Source organism: Chlorocebus sabaeus, chromosome 14, assembly GCF_047675955.1.
Source record: "Chlorocebus sabaeus isolate Y175 chromosome 14, mChlSab1.0.hap1, whole genome shotgun sequence".
Lineage (NCBI taxonomy): Eukaryota > Metazoa > Chordata > Mammalia > Primates > Cercopithecidae > Chlorocebus > Chlorocebus sabaeus.
Genome location: NC_132917.1, coordinates 38,125,423 through 38,145,886, shown reverse-complemented (window position 1 = coordinate 38,145,886; position 20,464 = coordinate 38,125,423). Strand labels below are relative to the sequence as shown.

General features: G+C 45.3%; 2 long non-coding RNA genes across 2 annotated transcripts; one reads left to right on the top strand and one right to left on the bottom strand.

Moving 5' to 3' along the window:
• Positions 1–775: 775 nt before the first annotated feature.
• On the bottom strand, positions 776–3,345 carry LOC140713424 (uncharacterized). Its single transcript, XR_012095502.1, has 2 exons — positions 3,202–3,345; positions 776–998 (listed from the first exon to the last, which is right to left on the bottom strand). It is a non-coding gene; the product is annotated as an uncharacterized lncRNA (long non-coding RNA).
• Positions 1,556–19,410, top strand: LOC140713423 (uncharacterized). Its single transcript, XR_012095501.1, has 3 exons — positions 1,556–1,599; positions 4,111–4,198; positions 19,253–19,410. It is a non-coding gene; the product is annotated as an uncharacterized lncRNA (long non-coding RNA).
• The last annotated feature ends 1,054 nt before the right edge of the window (positions 19,411–20,464 follow it).

Genomic DNA, 20,464 nt, shown 5'->3' with positions numbered 1-20,464 from the left:
GGCTGTTCTCAGAGCCCACAGGCATAGATCTGCTCCCGTGTTTCTCATAAGAGCTTCCTTATCAAATGGCAGAGGCACCTCCCGGAGCTCTCTGTTCAGAGTCAGCTTCTCTTACCACACTCGCAATGCCACCTAGGTGTACAACTCTAGTGGGCAGTGTTTTCATAAAATACAAATGGATGACACCCCCTGGAGTTGTCCAGTGGAGTATCCTTGAGTGTACCTATTGCACAGACTTCTCAGGACACAGGCTCTGGACAGGAAGCCCAGAAAGCCCAAGAAGTTCTTGCCTTTCCCCTGTCCAAGGCCCTCCTTGCAGGCTCTCATTGGATATTTTAGCTTTAGCCTCTTCCCAGTATGCCTGACATTGGGGTGAGCTTGCCCCTCACCCACAGAATGGGGTGCCTTGTGGGCCCCAGAATTGAGTACATATACAGTCCAAGACTAACTTTGATTACACCACCATGTGTTCACGAGTCTGTCTCTCCTACTGTGTGCCCCCTAAGGGCAGGGGCTGGGTCTTAATTCATCTTTATATTTCTAAAACACAGCAATGTTAGACACTGGTGAGTAGTGGATGAATGGATGAATAAGACTCAATAAAGGCGTCAGCTTTAAAAGGCATCAGCAGGTGATTTCTGAAAACTTGCCAGATCCCCATGTTTGAGTCTTCCTTTCATCTCCTCCTTGACTCCCCTAAGAATCCTTGCCATGGTCCCCTTCTAACCCATCTCACCACCTCCTCACCTCGGCCAGGGATGGCCTCGCCCAGTGATTTTTATTCTTGGCTGCATATTAGAATCACATGGGGAGCTTAACAAATATACTGATGCCTAGATCTCACTCCAGATCAACTAAACCCAGTGTGCAGCTGAGGTTGAGAACCTCCACACCCAGGCCACCAGAAAGTTCCACATCACATGCTCTGAGGCAGCAGGCTCTTTGAAAGCATGGGTTGGTGTTCACAGCACTTGGCATTCATAGTATACATGGAAAATCTAGACAGAAATAAAAAACAGAAACAAAACAAAAGAAAACAGGAGGGGAATTAAAAACAAACAAAAAAAACAACAACAGAAAAAAACACCTTTATGCCCTGGCAAAGAGCCTGCCCTGTTGTAACGCACTGGGCAGCTGGATTAGGAATATCTACTGTGAGGTGCTAGATGTGCTTCTGCCCTGGGACTTTGGTCCTGCAATCCACTGTTGCCCAATCTTCCACGGGCCTTTCAGGCTTTTACTGTGCTCAGCATGTGATCAGCTTGCTGAGGCTCTAACACCTATTGTACTCACTGCAGCCTCCTGTTCACTCGCCGCTCAGTGAAGCCCAGGTTGGCCATCATCCTTGCTGAACCTGGGTGACCTTTACTTTAATTGGCTTTCGTGGCCTCCAAGGAGGTCAACTTGAGATTGTCGGCTGATTACCCAAGGGACTGCACCCGCCTGGGAGGGCAGCTGGATCACTGCATAATGATCAGGGCTACAAGGCCATGCCCCTGGGCTGGGCTTGCTGGCCTCTGAGCTTGTAGAGAAACTTAATTTTGACTTTTTAGCTGCTGCTGCGGCTGTGAGTCTCTGGAGCAGTTTCTACTTAAAAAGGTACCATTAACCTTGCCCTTACGGCTGTCTTTTCCCCAGCTTCCTTCTTCCAGGGCCCAGAGACTTAATTAAAGACCTTTAACCTTTCTTTATACTTTTGGTTATTTTAATGGGAATGCTTGAATTGGTTCTGTCAAGTCAAAAAGCAGTTACCTATTATCTCTCACGATCACAGAGTGTCAAAGAGAGAATCTGAGACCTCACCCATCACAGAGGTTCTCAAGCCTGGCAGTAGAGTAGAACCACCTGGAGAGTTTGAAAAGGACTGGCGGCTAGGCCTGACCAATTCAGCAGCATCTCTAGAGGTGGGGATTAGGCACTGGTGTTTGCAAAGCCTCCTTGTGATGCTAATGAATAGACATGGTTGATAACCATTCATTAACCAAAATTCCTTTATTTTTCATATGAGAAAAATTAAGACTGAGGTGCTTGGGGGCAATTCTGAGCTGCTAGCCCTGCTTGGATGTCCAGGGAATCTGGAGACAACAATAACCCATAAAGTTCTGTTCTCAGCTGCCAATTAGATTTCCCTGGAGACTACTTGCCTGCTCTGTCACCTTCTTTCCACTGCTTACATTTTTTTTTTTTTTTTGAGACGAAGTCTCACTCTTGTCCCTCAGGCTGGAGTGCCACGGCGCGATCTAGGCTCACCACAACCTCCACCTCCCGGGTTCAAACAATTCTCCTGCCTCAGTCTCCCAAGTAGCTGGGATTACAAGTGTGTGTTTTTAGTAGAGATGGGGTTTCACCATGTTGGCCAGGCTGGTCTCGAACTCCTAACCTTAGGTGATCTGCCCACCTCGGTCTCCCAAAGTGCTGGGATTACAGGCATGAGCCACCACGCCTGGTCCCCACTGCTTACATTTCTAAGTCAGAAATCTGAGAGGGTCAGCTGGATGCGGCGGCTCACGCCTGCAATCCTAGCACTTTGGGAGGCTGAGGCAGGCAGATTTCTATAGGCCAGGAGTTCAAGACCAGCCTGGCCAAAATGGTGAAACCCCATCTCTACTACAATACAAAAATTAGCTGGGTGTGGTGGTGGGCGCCTGTAGTCCCAGCTACTCAGGAGGCTGAGGCAGGAGAATTGCTTGAACCTGGCAGGCAGAGGCTACAGTGAACTGATATTATGCTGTTGCACTCCAACCTAGGTGACAGAACGAGACTCTGTCTCAAAAAAAAAAAAAAAAAAAGGAAATCTCTAAGGTTCTAGAATCTCTCTTCTTTCCAAAACCGCAAATCCTTTTTCTTTTTTTTATTTTTATTTTTGAGATGGAGTCTCATTCTGTTGCCCCGGCTGGAGTGCAATGGAACAATCTCAGCTCACTGCAACCTCCGCCTCCCAGGTTCAAGTGATTCTCCTGCCTCAGCCTCCTAAGTAGCTGGGATTACAGGTGCCTGCCACCATGCCTGGGTAATTTTTGTATTTTTAGTAGAGACAGGGTCTCACCATGCTGACCAGGCTGGTCTTGAACTCCTGACCTCAGGCAATCTGCCTGCCTTGGCCTCCCAAAGTACTGGGATTACAGGCATGAGCCACCGCCCGAGCCTAAAACCCCAAACTCTTAAAATACTCATTCAATAGATGTGCCGGTCAAAGTGCACCTTGCCTTGGGTCACCAAGCAAGTGTCTTTGTCCAGGGTTCCATTTTCAGTCCCCCATGGCCGCAATCTGCTGAACTTGGGCTCTCACCAGGGGGTGCCAGGAGCGTGGTTCATCTTCATCCGATTTCAAAGCTGGAAGTTAGGACACTTTGAACACTTAACTGAGGGGGAAGCTAGATGTTTCGGTTTTTTTTTTTTTTTTTGGCTCTCTTTTCATTTTGTAGGTGCTAAATCATTATGACAACACATTGGGGCTGAGGCTGCAGATGAGGAAGAGGTAACCACGCTGTGTGAGACAAGCAAAGGACCTAGAGTGGAAAAATTGTAGGAGACATGCGCTCACTCTGACGGTGGTGCGAGGGCCTCCCTGCGTGTTAGGCTGTCGGCCCCTCATTTGCCTCACTTAGGACCCAGCTCAAAGGCAGGAAGAGGGAGGGCAGGGGAAGGGGGAAAATTCCACCCTAGCTGCAGGACTAAATCTGGAATTTATTCCAAGTTAAATATAGATGGAATGCTAATATGCCAGTCTTAGCCTGCCTTAGGCAGCGAGTCCGGCTGAAAGACCAATGACCTTGCAAGCGGAGAAGGCCATCGCTGAGAGCCCCCCATGGACACCGACGCTGCGCTGAGGAATGTTCAGACTTTCTCCCTCCCACTGCAGCCCCTGCTTCACCAGCCTAACCCAGCCTCTGAGCGAAGGTGGCCCCTAGAGAGGCACAGAACAGTGACTCCTCAGAAGGGGCGAGTCTAAATGTTTCTTTTTCTTTATTTCTCTCTTTTTTTTTAAAATTATACTTTAAGTTCTAGGGTACATGGGCACAATGTGCAGGTTTGTTACATATGTATACATGTGCCATGTTGGTGTGCTGCACCCATTAACTCGTCATCTTTTTCTTTTTTTCACTCGAGATGTTGCTTCAGAAATAAGCTTGAGTCCTGAGGCTTCGCATCGGTCCTAGAGTACGGGGCAGGAAGTGTGACTTCAGAGCATGGGAAAGTAAGCTTCTCCTCTTCTTTGTGGAAATATTCAACGTCGTGGTCCACTCTGGCCCCAGAGTTCATAATGAGAGCTTTATACCCTTTGTCTAATGTGAACTGCAAATTCCTTGGGGAGTTAGCGTCCATTGAACCATATTAGTTCTTATTGAGAGCTGGAATGCCTGCCCCGACGCTGTGTGAAACCACCTCACACCCCTGCGGGCGCCACTTGTGTCCCTTCCCTGCTGAGATGCGTGTTAGGCCACTCTGACCCGAGGCAAAGCTCTTTTCACCATCTGCATCTGATAATCAATTATCATGTGTTATCCTGTGACTTCACTGTATTATTTTATTAAAATGTATTAATATTCAATGCAACATGGGATCCTGGACTAAAGAACATTAGTGGAAAAACTGGTGCCGTCCGAATAAAAGTCTGTAGTTAACAGGCTGGGGTGCAATGGTGTGATCTTGGCTCACTGCAACCTCTGCCTGCCGGGTCCTAGTGATTCTACTGCCTCAGCCTCCTGCGTAGCCAGGATTACAGGTGCCCACCACCACATCCAGCTAATTTTTGTATTTTTAGTAGAGACGGAGTTTCAACACGTTGGCCTGACTGGTCTTGAACTCTCGACCTCAGGTGATCCACCCATCTCGGCCTCCCAAAGTGCTGGGATTACAGGCGTGAGCCACTGTGCCCAGCTAACAACATTGATTTCTTACTTTAGACAAATGTACCGTGGTTGAATAAGATGTTAACATTAGAAGAGGCTGGGGGGCAACTACACGGGAGCTCATTGAGCTATCTCTGCAACTTTTTTATAAATTTAAAATTATTCCGGGCCGAACGTGATTACACATCCTGTAATCCCAGCACTTTGGGAGGCCGAGGCATGCAGATCGCTTGAGGTCAGGAGTTTGAGACCAGCCTGGGCAACATGGCGTAACCTCATCTCTACTAAAAATACAAAAATTAGTGGGGCATGATGGCACATGCCTGTAATCGCAGCTACTCTGGAGGCTGAGGCAGGAGAATAGCTTGAACCCAGAAGGCAGAGGTTGCAGTGAGCAGAGATCACACCACTTCACTCCAGCCTTTTAAAATGCACTTTTATAAATATCTTTGACAAAATGCCTTTAAAATATCTTTTCTGGTGTGTGTGTATTTGTGTGTGTGTTTGAGTTTCCTTCAGATAACTGAGAGCTTGTTTTCACATGAAGTAAAAATCTGCTCATGCATATCGTTTGGGAAAGTCTTGTTTTCTTAGAGAGGTCTGGAGGCTCTAAAAAATACCTACGGCTTCCTTCTATTCATTTTATATATTTTGTTCCAAAGATTTCATAATTCCATCCCCACCCTGGCTATTCCCTAGGGTTATGAGAGAAAAAGAAAAATATTTTGTAAAGAGCAGGGATTGTATTCTTTTCTTGGCATGTTCCCCTACAAAACACTGTGTATACTTAAGCCTCTGTATAAATAAATGGCACAAATATAGATGTTATGGGGGAGGGCTCATCCTGCCTGACGGCTTTCTGGGGCCCAATGCAACTGTTTTGTTCACGTGTTTATGAATTGAGGCTAGCTTGTGCTTTGAATTAGGACCAAGAAGAGATGTAAATACCCAACATATTGATTGTCACACACGACCCTTTTTTGGAATTTGAGGAAGAAGATAATGAAAAGGGAAGGGGAAAAGAAGAAAAACTAGTGGCCGGGTGCGGTGGCTCACGCCTGTAATCCCAGCACTTTGGGAGGCTGAGGTGGGTGAATCACTTGAGGTCAGGAGTTTGAGACCAGCCTGACCAACATGGTGAAACCCCATCTCCATTAAAAATACAAAAATTAGCTCGACGTGGTGGCGGGCACCTGTAATCCCAGCTACTTAGGAAGCTGAGGCAGGAGAACTCAGCAGGCAGAGGTTGCAGTGAGACAAGATGGCGCCATTGCACCCCAGCCTGGGCAACAGAGCGAAACTCTGTCTTCAGGAAAAAAGAAAAAATAGAAGAAGGAGGGTGGGCACTGTGCTTCATGCCTGTAACCCCAGCACTTTGGGAGGCCCTGGTGGGAGCAATGCTTGAGCTTGGTAGTTTGAGACCAGCCTGGGCAACATAGCGAAACCTTGTCTTAATTTTTAAAAAAATAGAAGAAGGAGATAGGGTTGCAAGAGCCCTAAAAAAGGTGAAGTCTCAATCTAAAGTGCATCCGGTTTCCTGGGGATCCTGTTGAACTGCAGATTCGGATTCAGTAGGCCTGCAGGGGCTGGGATTCTTCAGGTCAAACCAGCTCCCAGTGAGGCTGCTGCTCCAGGGACCTCACCGGAGAAGTAAGGCCCGGCAGAGACTGCACCTTCAAAGCAGTAGTGCAATGTCATTCTCCATCACTGCTGCTACTCTTGACTTCTGGTTCTCTCTAGCACCTCCCAGACCACTGTTACTGCCTGGATCACTGCCAGTGCCTTTTTTTTTTTTTTTTGTACATGATGTCAAAAATGCGAAAGCTTTACAAAGCTTCCCTCAACATTGCATAGGGGGAATCTTCTCTTCCAAAGTCTCTCCAGCAGCTTCTTTTTCCCCTCTACCACGACTTTTTTGCTTTTTGATCTCATTTCCACCCCTTTTTTAGTTTGAACCACTCATTCATTCAATTCTCTGTCCTCCTCTCTCTATCCAAACTAGTTTTATTTCTCTAGAGAGTTTTTGTTTTTGGAGATGAGGGGATCTTGCTATGTTGCCCAGTCTGGTCTTGAACTCCTGAGCTCAAGGAATCCTCCCACCTCAGCCTCCCAAGTAGCTGGGACTACAGGTGTGCTCCATCATGCCTGGCTAATCTAGAGATTTTAATGCACAGTCTGCACCAAGAATAGTTTCCACCTTTTCTTTTTGGTCCCACCCAGGAACGAAATTAGCATCTCTTAATGGTGAGTGAAATTAGAGTAGATGCCAGATGCAGTGGCTCACGCCTGTAATCCCAGCACTTTGGGAGACCGAGGCGGGTGGACCACAAGGTCAGGAGTTCGAGAACATCCTGGCTAACACAGTGAAACCCCGTCTCTACTAAAAATAAAAAAATTAGCCAGGCGTTATGACAGGCGCCTGTAGTCCCAGTTACTCGGGAAGCTGAGACAGGAGACTGGCGTGAACCCGGGAGGCGGAGCTTGCAGTGAGCCCAGTGGGCACCACTGAACTCCAGCCTGGGTGACAGAGTGAGACTCTGTCTCAAAAAAAAAAAAATAAATAAATAAATAAATTATAGTAGACTCAGTGTTTAGCTTTTTTCATCTCCCAGGCCACTTCTTTATGAAGTAACCTCCACCACAATGTATAGTTTCTAGAAAGTCTGAAGGAGCACTGATGTTTTCCCTCAAATGCAGTTTCTATGTCACCATGATAAACAAGATTTTTCAGGCTTGCAGTCAAGGACAGCCTTTCAAATTCTCTTTGGATGAAACTAATCCCTAAGGCTGTTCAACCCCCCTATAACTAAGAAGCTTACAAGGCCAAATATTTGATGCACTGGTCTGAAAACAATGATTTGGGTGTCAATCACTGACAACACATCGTAATGCTTACCACTGTCCTTCCAAACCCACTGCGGACCAATAAACAGTGATTATGCTGACAGAGCTGAAACAAACCTTTTCATCTGTAAGTATTCATTTAACTCTGGAAACCTGAAAGCTGGCTTGGTGATCATCTCATTAGATTTTTCTACAGGGTGCCAATACCAAAATGATACAGTATTATTTAAAAGTGGCTTATATACCATTCAATCAAGTGAAACTGTCTATGAACTGGTATTTGCACAAATTTATGTTGTAATGGAATGATACTTATCATGAAGAGCCTGGAGCACTCACTTAAGTGCCTTCTGAATCATGCAAGAAAGCTGCAATATTTGTTTAATATTTTATGGTGTTAAATGTATTTGAAGTTCATTCTTGGGAAATTGGCCATCTATGCCTAATAATACCTTACACTCGCAGATTTATTTCCAGCTTGGCCCGCATTTTCAACAAGAACATTTAATAAACTATATTTTAAAACTGAAGGAATTGAGATGAAGGAACTTGCCCAAAGTCCATAGGTGGTAGTAAGTGGAAAATCAGGACAAGAACCCAAGCCTTCTGTTTTCTTTTATATGGTTCTTTATTTGATTAACCAGAACACCCATTTCTCTTACAGTCACTAATAGATAAAGTCAACTGAGTGTAATCCTGGGTCTAAAGTGTCACAATAAACTAAGGAGACAAATTTGGTTTTACCTCCATCTACATCCTGACAGAATTTTCTTTTTCTTTTGTCTTTTTTTTTTGAGATGGAGTCTCGCTCTGTTGCCCAGGCTAGAGTGCAATGGCACCATCTCGGCTCACTGCAGCCTCCACCTCTCGGATTCAAGAGATTCTCCCACCTTAGCCTCCTGAGTAGCTGGGATTACAGGCATCCGCCATCATGCCTGACTAATTTTTGTACTTTTAGTAGAGACAGGGTTTCACCATGTTGGCCAGGCTGGTCTCAATCTCCTGACCTCAGGACATCTGCCCACCTCAGCCTCCCAAAGCACTGGGATTACAGAAGTGAGCCACCGTGCCCGGCCTCTTTTTCTTTTTCCTTTCCTTTTTTTTTTTTTTTTTTTTTTGAGACAGAGTCCCACTCTGTCGCCCAGGCTGGATGGTGTGCAGTGGTGTGATCTTGGTCCACTGCAACCTCTGCCTCCCAGGTTCAAGCGATTCTCATGCCTTAACCTTCCAAGTAGCTGGGACTACAGGTGCGTGCCACCACGCCCAGCTAATTTTTGTATTTTTAGTAGAGATGGGGGTTTTACCATGTTGGCCAGGCTGGTCTTGAACTTCTGGCCTCAAGTGATCTGCCGACCTCGACCTCCCAAACTGTTGGGATTATAGGCATGAGCCACCGCACCCAGCTCAGAATATCCATATCCAAAATTCACATGGAAATTGTCTTTTAATTTGTCTGGGGATGATATACACTTATAACTTTATTTTTCTTTTCACACTTTTTATGAATCAACCAAGAAAAAGAAAATGGCTTGTTACCTTGGGATCACAGACAATTTAAATCCGATTTGATTCAACAAACATCAGTTAAGTATCTATTTATGTGGCACACAGGTTGCTGGGCTTTGGAAATAGAGTGGCTGATAAGACATGATCATCTCCAGCTGGAGGGATTTACAGAGTTGTTAAACAGGTGCTGAGACTACTACAGTGGCCCAAGAAGGAATGGTCAACTGGGAGACGGGTTACTGGGGAGGGAGCAGCTGATTCTTGAGGATGAGCGGGCAATTCCAAGGCATATGGGCATATGGAAGGTGGGATTATTACGGAGGGAGGAAAGCTGATGTGTGACACCACTGGATCAACCAAGCTGCCAATAGTCTGGATGCCTGAAGGTGAGAGTCTGGAGGTCATGTGAAGAGACAGGGCTAGGTCAGGCACTATGGCACACACCTTTAATTCCAGCAATGTGGGAGGCTGAGATGGGAGGATCGCTTGAGCCTAGGCATTTGAGACTAACCTGGGTAATATAGTGAGATCCCCATCCATCCCTACAAAAAGTTAAAAAATTAGCCAGGCAAGCGGGTGAGTACCCGTAGTCTCAGCTACTTGGGAGGCTGAGGAGGAAGGATTCCTTGAGCCTGGGAGGTAGAGGTTGCAGTGAGCCAGCCATGATTGTGCCACTGTGCTACAGCCTGGATGACAGAGTGAAATCTTATCTCAAAAAAAAAAGAAAATTAAAAAATTTTACAAAACGAGATGAAGCTGGGCCAAACCCTGTGTGTCACATTAATGGGCAGTGGAAATTGAAATTTCCCCATTGACAAGGAGAAACCAAAGAAGAATTTTAAGCACAAGAGTAACTGTGGCAATTCCAGCTTTTTGCCCACGTGAAGGTCCCTCCTCCTCTTCTCTCTCTTGTCACTCTTGCCCTCTGACAGGATATACCTTCTGCTCTCCATGTTTATAACCAGCCAGCTCTAGCAAAATCCCTGGTGGCCATTTTAGTCAGAGGCCCTGCATCCTCCCACTATACACACTGTATGATTTTGGATCCCAAAACATATTACCCACTCGATGACCTGTTTTATTTGCCAGACTTGACCTAAATCGTTAATCGTATTTCTTAATAGTTGATATGGTTTGGCTCTGTGTCCTCACCCGAATCTTGTTGAATTGTAATTTGCAATGTTGGGGGAGAGACCTGGTAGGAGATGATTGGATTGTGGGGGTGGATTTGCCCCTTCCTGCTCTCGTGATAGTGAGTTTCCATGAGATCTGGTTGTTTAGGTCTTATTGTTTAAAAGTGCGTAGCACTTCACAGTTCGCTCTGTCTCCCTTTCTCCTTTCCAGCCATGAGAACACATGCTTTGCTTCTCCCCTTCACCTTCTGCCATGATTGTAAGTTTCCTGAGGCTTCTCCAGCCATGCAGAACTGTGAGTCGATTAAACCTCTTTTCTTTATAAATTACCCAGTCTCACGTAGTTCTTTATACCAATGTGACACTGCACTAATACAATAGTCGAGATAAAAGAAGTCAGGACTTCCCACTAAACAAAGTATGCATCTAGGTTCCAGATGCTTAGATAGTCTAAGTTTTGGGCTGTAGTCATTCTTGGTGCTACAAGAATGATGAATTTTAGAGATCAGTAGATTGAGTTATGACTGCAGGAGAAAGTCCTTGTCTGCTTTCTGACTAGCAGATAAACTGGCATTACAAACAGGAATGCTCTCAAGTCTTCCTGCACCTCTGAGACTTCCTGCATGGGCTCCTGGAGGAAGAGAAATACGCAGATCCACTTGATGCCTACATGGCTTCCTTCCTGGCCATGTAAGGCCACAGGGGCCTTATTGAAAGCTACTCCAGGCCGGGTGCACTGGCTCATGCCTGTAATCCCAGCACTTTGGGAGGCCAAGGTGGGCGGATCACGAGGTCAGCAGATAGAGACCATCCTGGCTAACGTGGTGAAACTCTGTCTCTACTAAAAACACAAAAACAAAATTAGCCAGGAGTCTAATCTATAGGGCGCCTATAGTCCCAGCTACTCGGGAGGCTGAGGTGGGAGAATGGAGTGAACCTGGGCCGAGATCGTGCCATTGCACTCCAGCCTGGGCGACAGAGCAAGACTCTGTCTCAAAAAAAAAAGAAGAAAGCTACTCTAGCCCCTCTCCTAATCGACAGTTTCCCATCTCTGTTCCCACCTCTGTCTTTCTGCTTGGCTTCCTGAATTTCCATTCCAAGCTCTTGAAGCTGCTTCTCATCAACTGCCATTTTGTTTGCAACCAGCCTCACTTGGCATTGGGTGCCTGAGATTACTCCCCTTGGCTCCAGGCACAATGATTTGAGGTCAAGGAGCACTCCACTCTTAGCCACTCCCAGTCCACTCCTGCCTGATGAGGCTTGGAAACAATTACGGCACCAACTATTTGTAAACTCTTAGATGAAGAGCAAAAACAATCTTACTCTGGCCCAACAGCTTAATATCTGCTTTATTTGAGGATGACCCAGTGTGGTAGTCAGGGTTCTCCAGAGGAACAGCACCAGTAGGGAGTGTGTGTGTGTGTGTGTGTGTGTGTAAAGAAACTGACTCACTCAGTTTTAGAGGCTGGCAAGTCTCAAGATCTGCAGGGTGATTCAGCAAACTAGAGACCTAGGCGAGCCAATGATGTAGTTCCAGTTCAAGTGCAAAGGCCTAAGACCCAGAAGAGCTGATAGTGTAGTTCCAGTCCGAAGGCTTGAGACCCAAGAAGAACTGATGTTTCAGTTTGAGTCTGAAGTCAGGAAAAACGAATGTCCCAGTTCAAAGGCAGTCAGGCAGGAGGAATTGTCTCTTACTTAGGGGAGGGTCAAACTTTTGTACTCTCAGTCTTTCAACTGATTGAACATTAGACAGGGGAATCTTCTTTACTCAGTGTATTAATCCATTCTTGCACTGCTATAAAGAAATACCCAAGACTGGGTAATTTATAAAGAAAAGAGGTTGAATTGGCTCACCATTCTGCAGGCTGTACAGAAGGCATAGCAGCTTCTAGGGAGGCCTCAGGAAACTTAAAATCATGGTGGAAGATGAAGGGAAAGCAGGCACATCTTACATGACCAGAGCAAGAGAGAGGGAGGAGGTGCCACACACTTTTAAACAACCAGTTTTCCTGAGAACTCTATCATAAGAACAGCACCAAAGGGGAAAATCTGCCCATTGATCCCATCACTCCCCACCAGGCCCCACCTCCAACACTGGGGATTACAATTCAACATGAGATTTGGGTAGGGACACAGATCCAAACCATATCACTCAGTTTATCAAGTTAAATATTAATCTTATCCAAAAAAACTCTCACATCCAAAATAATTTTCGACCAATATCTGGATACCCTGTGGCCCAGTCAGGTTGACACGAAATTAACCATCACACCCAGTACATCAACAATATTTATACACTATAAAATCATCAATAGCTGGGTGCGGTGGCTCAAGTCTGTAATCTCAGCCCTTTGGGAGGCCAAGGTGGGTGGATCACCTGAGGTCAGGATTTCAAGACCAGCCTGACCAACATGGCGAAACCCCGTCTCTACTAAAAGTACACAATTTAGCCCGGCGTGGGGCAGGCGCCTGTCATCCCAGCTACTCAGGAGGCTGAGGCAGGAGAATTGCTTGAACCTGGGAGGCGGAGGTTGCAGTGAGCTGAGATCAGGCCACTGCACTCCAGCCTGGGTGACAAGAGCCAGAATCCATCTCAAAAAAATAGAAAAAAAAAAAAAAAAAGACATCAATAATTTGTGCAGCACATACAAGGTATGTTTATTTCCCAGGTATCCTGGGTTTTGCAAGCTTTATTGTTTTTATCAGCTAAGTTTAAAAAAAAAGGTTCCCCCAAAGGGGCAGCATATATGTAAATACTTATTTTTATCTACCTGTATTTCCTTCACTAATATTTTAATTATCTTTGATTCTTACTTTGAGGGATGAAAAATTTAAAACTACATGTTTCATATTTCCTTTGAGCCTTTTATCTTGTGCCTTTCTTGTTTTCGGTGATATTTTTAGAAAAAGATATTAAAGATGGTCATTATCAGTACTATGGGCTCCTAATGAGGAGGAGGGAGCTAACTGGAACAAATGTTGACTTGGAGTAGGAGGGGAGAGAGCTGGGGAGAATGGCTGCAGGAGGGGGACCTGTGGTCCAAACCATTAAGCTAGGGTAGAGCTGAGTCTGATCCAGCTGGTCAGGTCTGTGGGGATTCTGTCTGGGCTGAACATGCAGGGCACAAAATGGGATTTCTAAGGAGAGTTTGGGTGCCCTATTTGTATCCAACATGTTCATTCAAGCATCCATCTGTCCTGGGGAAAAGACTAGACAAACAGCGCCCCAGCCAGTGCTACCAGGGTTCACGGAAGGACAGGGAGCTGGAAAGGTAATTGGAACCAGAGGTCACGGCAGAGAACAGTAATACAGATGGGCCATGTGCAGTTGCTTGTGATAGGGAGACTGCAGGTGCACACTCCTATAGACACAGATTCATTCTGGCAAGATTCATTCTGGCAAGTCCCATTCTGGCATGGGACTCTTTTCACCTCCCCCTCAACAGTAGGTGATATGGTTTTGTTGTGTTCCCAACCAATCTCATCTTGAATTGTAGTTCCCATAATCCCCACATGTGTGAGCGAAACCAGGTGGAGATAACTGAATCATGGGGGCAGGTTTCCCCATTGTGTTCTCGTGATAGTGAGTTAGTTCTCACAAGATCTGATGGTTTTATAAGGGGCTTCTCCCCTTTGCTGGGCACTCATTCTACTGCTGCCCTGTGAAGAGGTGCCTTCTGCATGATTGTAAGTTTCCTGAGGCCTCCCCAGCCATGCAGAACTGTGAGTCAATTAAAACTTTTCCTTTATAAATTACCTAGTCTCCAGTATTTCTTTATAGCGGTGTGAGAACAGACTAAAACAGTAGGGAAGGCTCTATATGCATTGTGAGCCTGGCCTTGCATGGGCTCAAGGACCAGGCAGAATGAGATGCAGATCTTGGCCTTCCTTTCTTCCAATTCTAAAGAGCTTTCCTCTTCACCCTCTTTGGTATCTATTCTGCAGTTACCATTGTCTTACATTTACATTTTTTACTTTACAGTTTATGTCAGAGCAGTTTCATGCATAGTGCCTCAATCTGAATCTGACACCAGCCTTGAAAGATGAGTAAAGGAGACATGAGGGAATGGACAGCAAGCAATTTAACCAAAGTCACATACAGTTATTTTGCTCCCTGCTCAAGTTCAAGGCTCCCACATCCTAAGATCAGTTCCAAGAGTCTACAGGAAGCTGCTGGCTTAGAAAACCAATGGTTTTGCATAAAGAGATATCCGTGGTTCTGCTAAGGTTTGCATCGGGCATTGGGAGTCTCATCTGGGTGACTGCCATGGGCCCCAGTCTCTGAATCAGTCTTTCCCAACTTCTTGTAGCCTGATTGTGAAATCTGCAGTTCATCAGCCCACTCTTGAATGCTCCCTCCCTTGAATAATGACCTTGGATTTGACCTAGATCCTCACAGTTCACCTGCAAAGCCCATACCTATCTCTTTAATGGAAGGAGATAGAGGACTAGTTATCTCCAGATCCCTCAGGGTAAGAGTCTAGGGGAGCAAACATTTGTCTGGGTAATTAATATTTCCTTCCTGCCTCACATTTTATTCCCTTTCATGAGGAATTTCTTGTGTATCCTTTTTGATGATTAAAAATTATGTCTTGGCCAGGGGCAGTGCCTCACACCTGTAATCCCAGTACTTTGGGAGGCTGAGCCAGGAGGACTGGTTGAGGCCAGGAGTTTGAAAACAGCCTGGCCAACATAGCAATACTCTGTCTTTATCTTTTCTTTTTTTTTTTTTTGAGGTGAAGTCTTACTGTGTCAACCAGGCTGGAGTGCAGTGGCATGATCTCTGCTCACTGCAGCATCCACCTCCTAGGTTCAAGCAATTCTCCTGCCTCGGCCTCCTGAGTAGCTGGGATTACCGGCAAGTGCCACACATGCCCAGCTAATTTTTGTATTTTTAGTAGAGATGGGGTTTCACCATGTTGCTCAGGCTGGTATTGAATTCCTGACCTCGTGATCTGCCCGGCTCGGCCTCCCAAAGTGGTGGGATTACAGGCATGAGGCACCATACCCAGCCTATCTTTTTTAATTTTTAAAAATTGTATCTCTCTTATGGATGGCAGTCTTGCTGTTATGATGATCTTTTTCAGGATCTTTGGTCTTTGTGAGATGTGGAAGTAAACCTTCATGCCATACATGGGAGTGCTAAAGGGCAATGAATGATTCATTAATTTTAAAGTCACAAACTGAGTACGAGGTGAGACAGAAGCAGGCTGTAAATCCCTTTACTCCTAAACTCTGCCTCTCTCTAAACTGACAGACAACATTGGAGAGCTCTTTGATTCCTCTTCTATTTAGCTAGGACAAAGAACTGGGTATAAATCTCCCCAGGTAGAAGGTGCCAAGAGAATGATTGAAAGGGACACAATGCTACTGTTCATTCTTTTCTCATCTTTTGGTGTCCTTCCTAACACCCAAAGCAAAAGGTTCTGAGAGGACACTAGGGTGGTTGGTCACAGTGTGGGGTATTACAAAATAGTCAACTCTTCCACCTTCACCCTCCCAAATGTACTATTCCCAAGGTACTTATAACTCTTAATCTGTGGACTTTGTTTGGGGCACAGGATGGGTCTCAGACCAAGTTGCTGGTTGAGGAATATATATATTTATACACCCATCTCCACCATAGACTGAGCTGCAAGGGGTTTTGGAGGCTTATGGCTCTTTGACTATGTTTGAAAGTGAACCAGACAGTCTTTAACATAGGAAATAAATGGCACTCTTCTTATCATTCTGTGTCTCAGGTTGGGTGCCCTAGAAGCTGATCCCCAGGTGAGGGTTCAGGTGCACACCTTAGTGGGGCAGCACTGTAGGAGAAAGGGGTGAGTGAAACAGGATGAGACATGGAAAGGAACCAAGCAAGAATGTGATCCCAGATGGATTCTAGCTTCAGTCTGGCCCCTAAGGATGTGACTTGCACCACAGAGTTGCTCCCACCTTCAGGCAGGGGTACAGTCTTGTGTATAGGGGATCACTCCCCGTCAATCAGGAATCGGTTGGCTATCCTGGATGGGAGTGGTGGTGTACACTCCAGGATGAGGGGCTCTTGTGCAGCTGAAGGCACTTCTCTGGAGAAGAAGCCAGCTGTGAGCCCTTTGCAGCCATCCAGGAGAGGCACCAACAGAGTTCACCTGTCACATGAGGTGCCATAGTGACTAACACAGGCCACTGGGCAGAGCTGAGGTCATAGAGACACCTGTTGTATTTTGGCTTCCTAGAATTAGGTTGAGGAGGTATTCTGTTATTAAGAGGTTGATCTAGGTTTTGTGTGGCCTGAAATTGTAATTTGGGGAGCCCTTTTTAAGGACAAGAACACCAAACTGTGAATTCAGAATTAGGTTCACAACCTGTGCAAGTGGCAGGCCCTAAAGCTGAAGCTTTGTGAGCTTCATCTGTCTCTGGGTGTTTCAGTTCCTTTGGCCAAAAGAAAAAATTGAGGTTAGGAGTTTAAGTGCAATTGTCCAAAGACATCAATTAAAGAGGTGGCTGGAGATAGAGCCTGATTCTTCTGGTTCATAGTCCAACACCTGCTCTGTTATAGCACCAGCCATACCCGCTGCAGAGGACTGCTGGGAGGGCTAGGAGATAATAAACAAGAACATGCTTTGTAAGCTGTCCCTGAAGCGCCACGTGGCTATAAGGCATTATGATTAAATGAGCAATTGATCCATGAGGTGGGATGTTGCCAACTTGAATAATTTGGTCAAAGGAGATATATTTGTTATCTCCTGAGTTTTCCACACTGGCTTGCTAGGTTTGTACAATTTTTTTTTTTCCTTTTTTTCACATTCTTAGTTTGATTCAAAGTTGCAAGCTTCCAAAATTGGCATTAAGTCATAAAATAATAAATCTCTCAGGCTTGCAGCTACTTGCCTCAGCATGAAAATAGAAAATGGAGGCTTTGTCATAGAAAACAAGAGCATTCTTCCTTATTCTACCAGAACGCATCGTTGATGAGCAGTCAACCATTCTTAAGAGGCAAGACTGAGGAGATAAGAAAGGGTGCTCTCCGGAATTTATGGTGCAGAGCAATGATAGAGTGGATCCTAAAAACATTTCTCTGTCCAAAAACTGTTGTCAGATGGCACAGCTAACTCTAAGTTCTGGATGCTTGAGTTTTTACCCAGTAAGTTCTCCCTCACCCAAGTTTTTATTAATAATGGGTTGGGGAGGTTTCACTTATCTGCTAAAGGTAAGTGGATGTTACTTAGTTGGGATTAAGTTGCCCCTTGCAGCCTTTTCTGCAGACTGGACAGTTCCATGGAATTGTTGGACAGATAGCACACTGGAAGAGCCGAACAGCATTATTGAAAAATGCCCTTCTTTCAGAGAACTTTTGCTCACTCTGTCGAAGATGAAGTCCAAGACTGTAGGACTTCAGCATCTGTGCTGGTAGAGAGTGCTTGTGCTAACCTCCTCTCCTATGAGGGAATCCCTTGTGGAATGCGTCAGGGAGGGGGTCAGTCAGCCACCAATGGAACCCTCCCACTGACAGGGACTCACTTCTTCCTGACACCTGCCTCATTGTTGGGGACACAGGACAGCTTTTCTTACTCTGCCCTGAAATCTGCCTCCCTTTCATTTTTACCTATTGATATTTCTACCCAGTAAGAGTCATTCTGTGTTAGGCTGGGCGTGGTGGCTCACGCCTGTAAACCCAGCACTTTGGGAGGCTGAGGTGGGCAGATCACCTGAGGTCAGGAGTTTGAGACCAGCCTGGCCAACATGATGAAACCCCGTCTCTACTAAAAATACAAAAATTAGCCAGTTGTGGTGGTGTGTGCCTGTAGTCCCAGCTACTCAGGTGTCTGAAGCAGGAGAATCGCTTGAACCCGGGAGGCAGAGGTTGCAGTGAGCCAAGATTGCGCCACTGCACTCCCACCTGGGCGACAAGAGTGAAACTCTCAAAAAAATAAAAATAAAAAAAATTGAAAAAATAGTAGTAGTCATTCTGTGTTACTGAACCTTAGGGATTAAGATCTTCTTGCCTCCCTTTTATACGTTGCAGAAATCCTCACACTTGCAATGCTTTTTCATATCTGGTTTTCTTGCTATGCTGTGCAGGCACATTTGACTTCTTTCTAGCTGCTTTCCAATGGCTAGCCAGTATCTGGCCCATGTTTGGTGTCTGAGAAATGTGTGAGAAATGAATGAATGAGTGAATGAATAAAATGCATTTTTTCTACATTACAGCTTTTCAAATATTGAGAAAGTTGTTAGGTTGTTTCTCCTGTTCTCCATTTTTTTTTTTCCCAACAAACTAATTACTCTTCAACAGTACCTTGCATTTTCAGACCCACTTTGTCTTGTCAACTTCCTTTGCCAGTATTCCTATTAAATTGTGGCCTTGGCTGGGTGTGATAGCTTATGCCTGTAATCCCAGCACTTTGGAAAGCCGAGGCGGGTGAATCACTTGAGGTCAGGAGTTCAAGAACAGGCTGGCCAACATGGGGAAACCCTTGTCTCCACTAAAAATTTAAAAAATTAGCCAGGCGTGGTGGCAGGCACCTGTAACCCCAGCTACTAGGGATGCTGAGACACGAGAATTGTTTGAACCCAGGAAGCAGAGGTTGCAGTGAGCCGAGATCACACCACTATACTCCAGCCTGGGTGATGGAGAAAGACTCCGTCAAAAAAAAAAAAAAAAAATTGTGACTTTTACAAGTGTTCACAACACAACACTTTTACAAGTGTTCACAAGGTGTCACTGGGGTGGAGTAGTGTGGGATCACCTTGTGGACACCATGAGCCTTTTATTGAAAGAAGGCTCCATGAATTCCTTCCAATGTTTTTATGACTGTTCCTACGCAAAGAAGGATGTCATGTCACTGGATTTGGAGCCAGACATAGCTGAGTGTGCGTTTGAGTTCTACCACTTGCACCTGAGCTCTTGTGTAACTTATCCTTTTTGCATTTTAGATTCAGCAGCTGTAAACTGAAGCTAATTCTACAAATCTGTTGTGAAGGTGGACCAAAATAACGTATGTAAAGTCCCTGACACATTTTCTGACTTGTACATAGTAGACACTCAATACATGGGAGCTATAACTATTTTTTGTGATCTCTGATTGGGGTAATATCAAGGGAATCAGTTAGATTAAGGCTAGATTCACATTTAACTAGAGTACACAATAGTTAAACTCTGCTAATAAAGAGACCCCTAGAGCTTTGGCTATGAAAAAAATCAATGCATAGTCTGCATTCAAAAAGCAAAGTCTGTAGTAACTATAAGATCATTTAAGTGAACATGATAATACTCTTTGAGATTTCCCAGAAGTTTTTATAATATAATCTGTTTAGTTCAGGTAAGTCCGGTTTCATCCGCAGGGGAATAGAGGCAGGGAAATATATAAGGTGGTACACACCTGGTAGGTTTTGCTGTTTCATCGGGCTACAAAGTAGGCCATAGAACCATCTAATATGATTTCTAGTAGACTGGAAGGTCAGGATACAACACAATGCTCCCACTAACTTCAGAGCCACTGGAAGAGCAGAAGGGTGCTGGAGAATGCAAAGGCCTGTTGCCTGGGACTAGTTTTCCCCCTTTCGTTTATATTTGAACACTTAGGCTCAGGTCCATGCTCAGAGATCTCTGCCAAATGCTTATAGAGGATACCTAGAATTGGCTGCCTGACCTTTGCCTTCTAGTACATTGACTAAAAGGAATTGCTCCAATTTAGACTGCAGTGAGATAGTGAAGGTTTTTAGCTCCAAGGTACCAAAGCTCAGCCAGCTGAGAGAGGCCATCTCTTGGTTGGCCTGTCTGATAATAGAGAACATGCTATGTGTAGCTCATTTGTGCTCTAAGGCCTATGGAGAAAAAGGGCATGAGGGCCTGGAGTTAGGACTCATAGAATCATTCCTCTTCTGTTTATGTTACTGGTCTGATCATCTTAGATGAGCAGAAATTACAGTTGGTCTGCTATTTCTCCATTATCTCCTATCCCTCCCTGGTTTTTACACAGTAAGGCCATTTCATTTAATGGTCTCTCAACTGTGGAGGGGGGCCCAGTTTGGGGCATGTGGATATTCGTTGTCACTTACCACTTTGTTTATAGAACTCTCTGTCCTTGGCCTTGGAGAAGGTTCTTCAAGATCATGAATGGTGAGGGTAGATGGAGAAATGAGTGT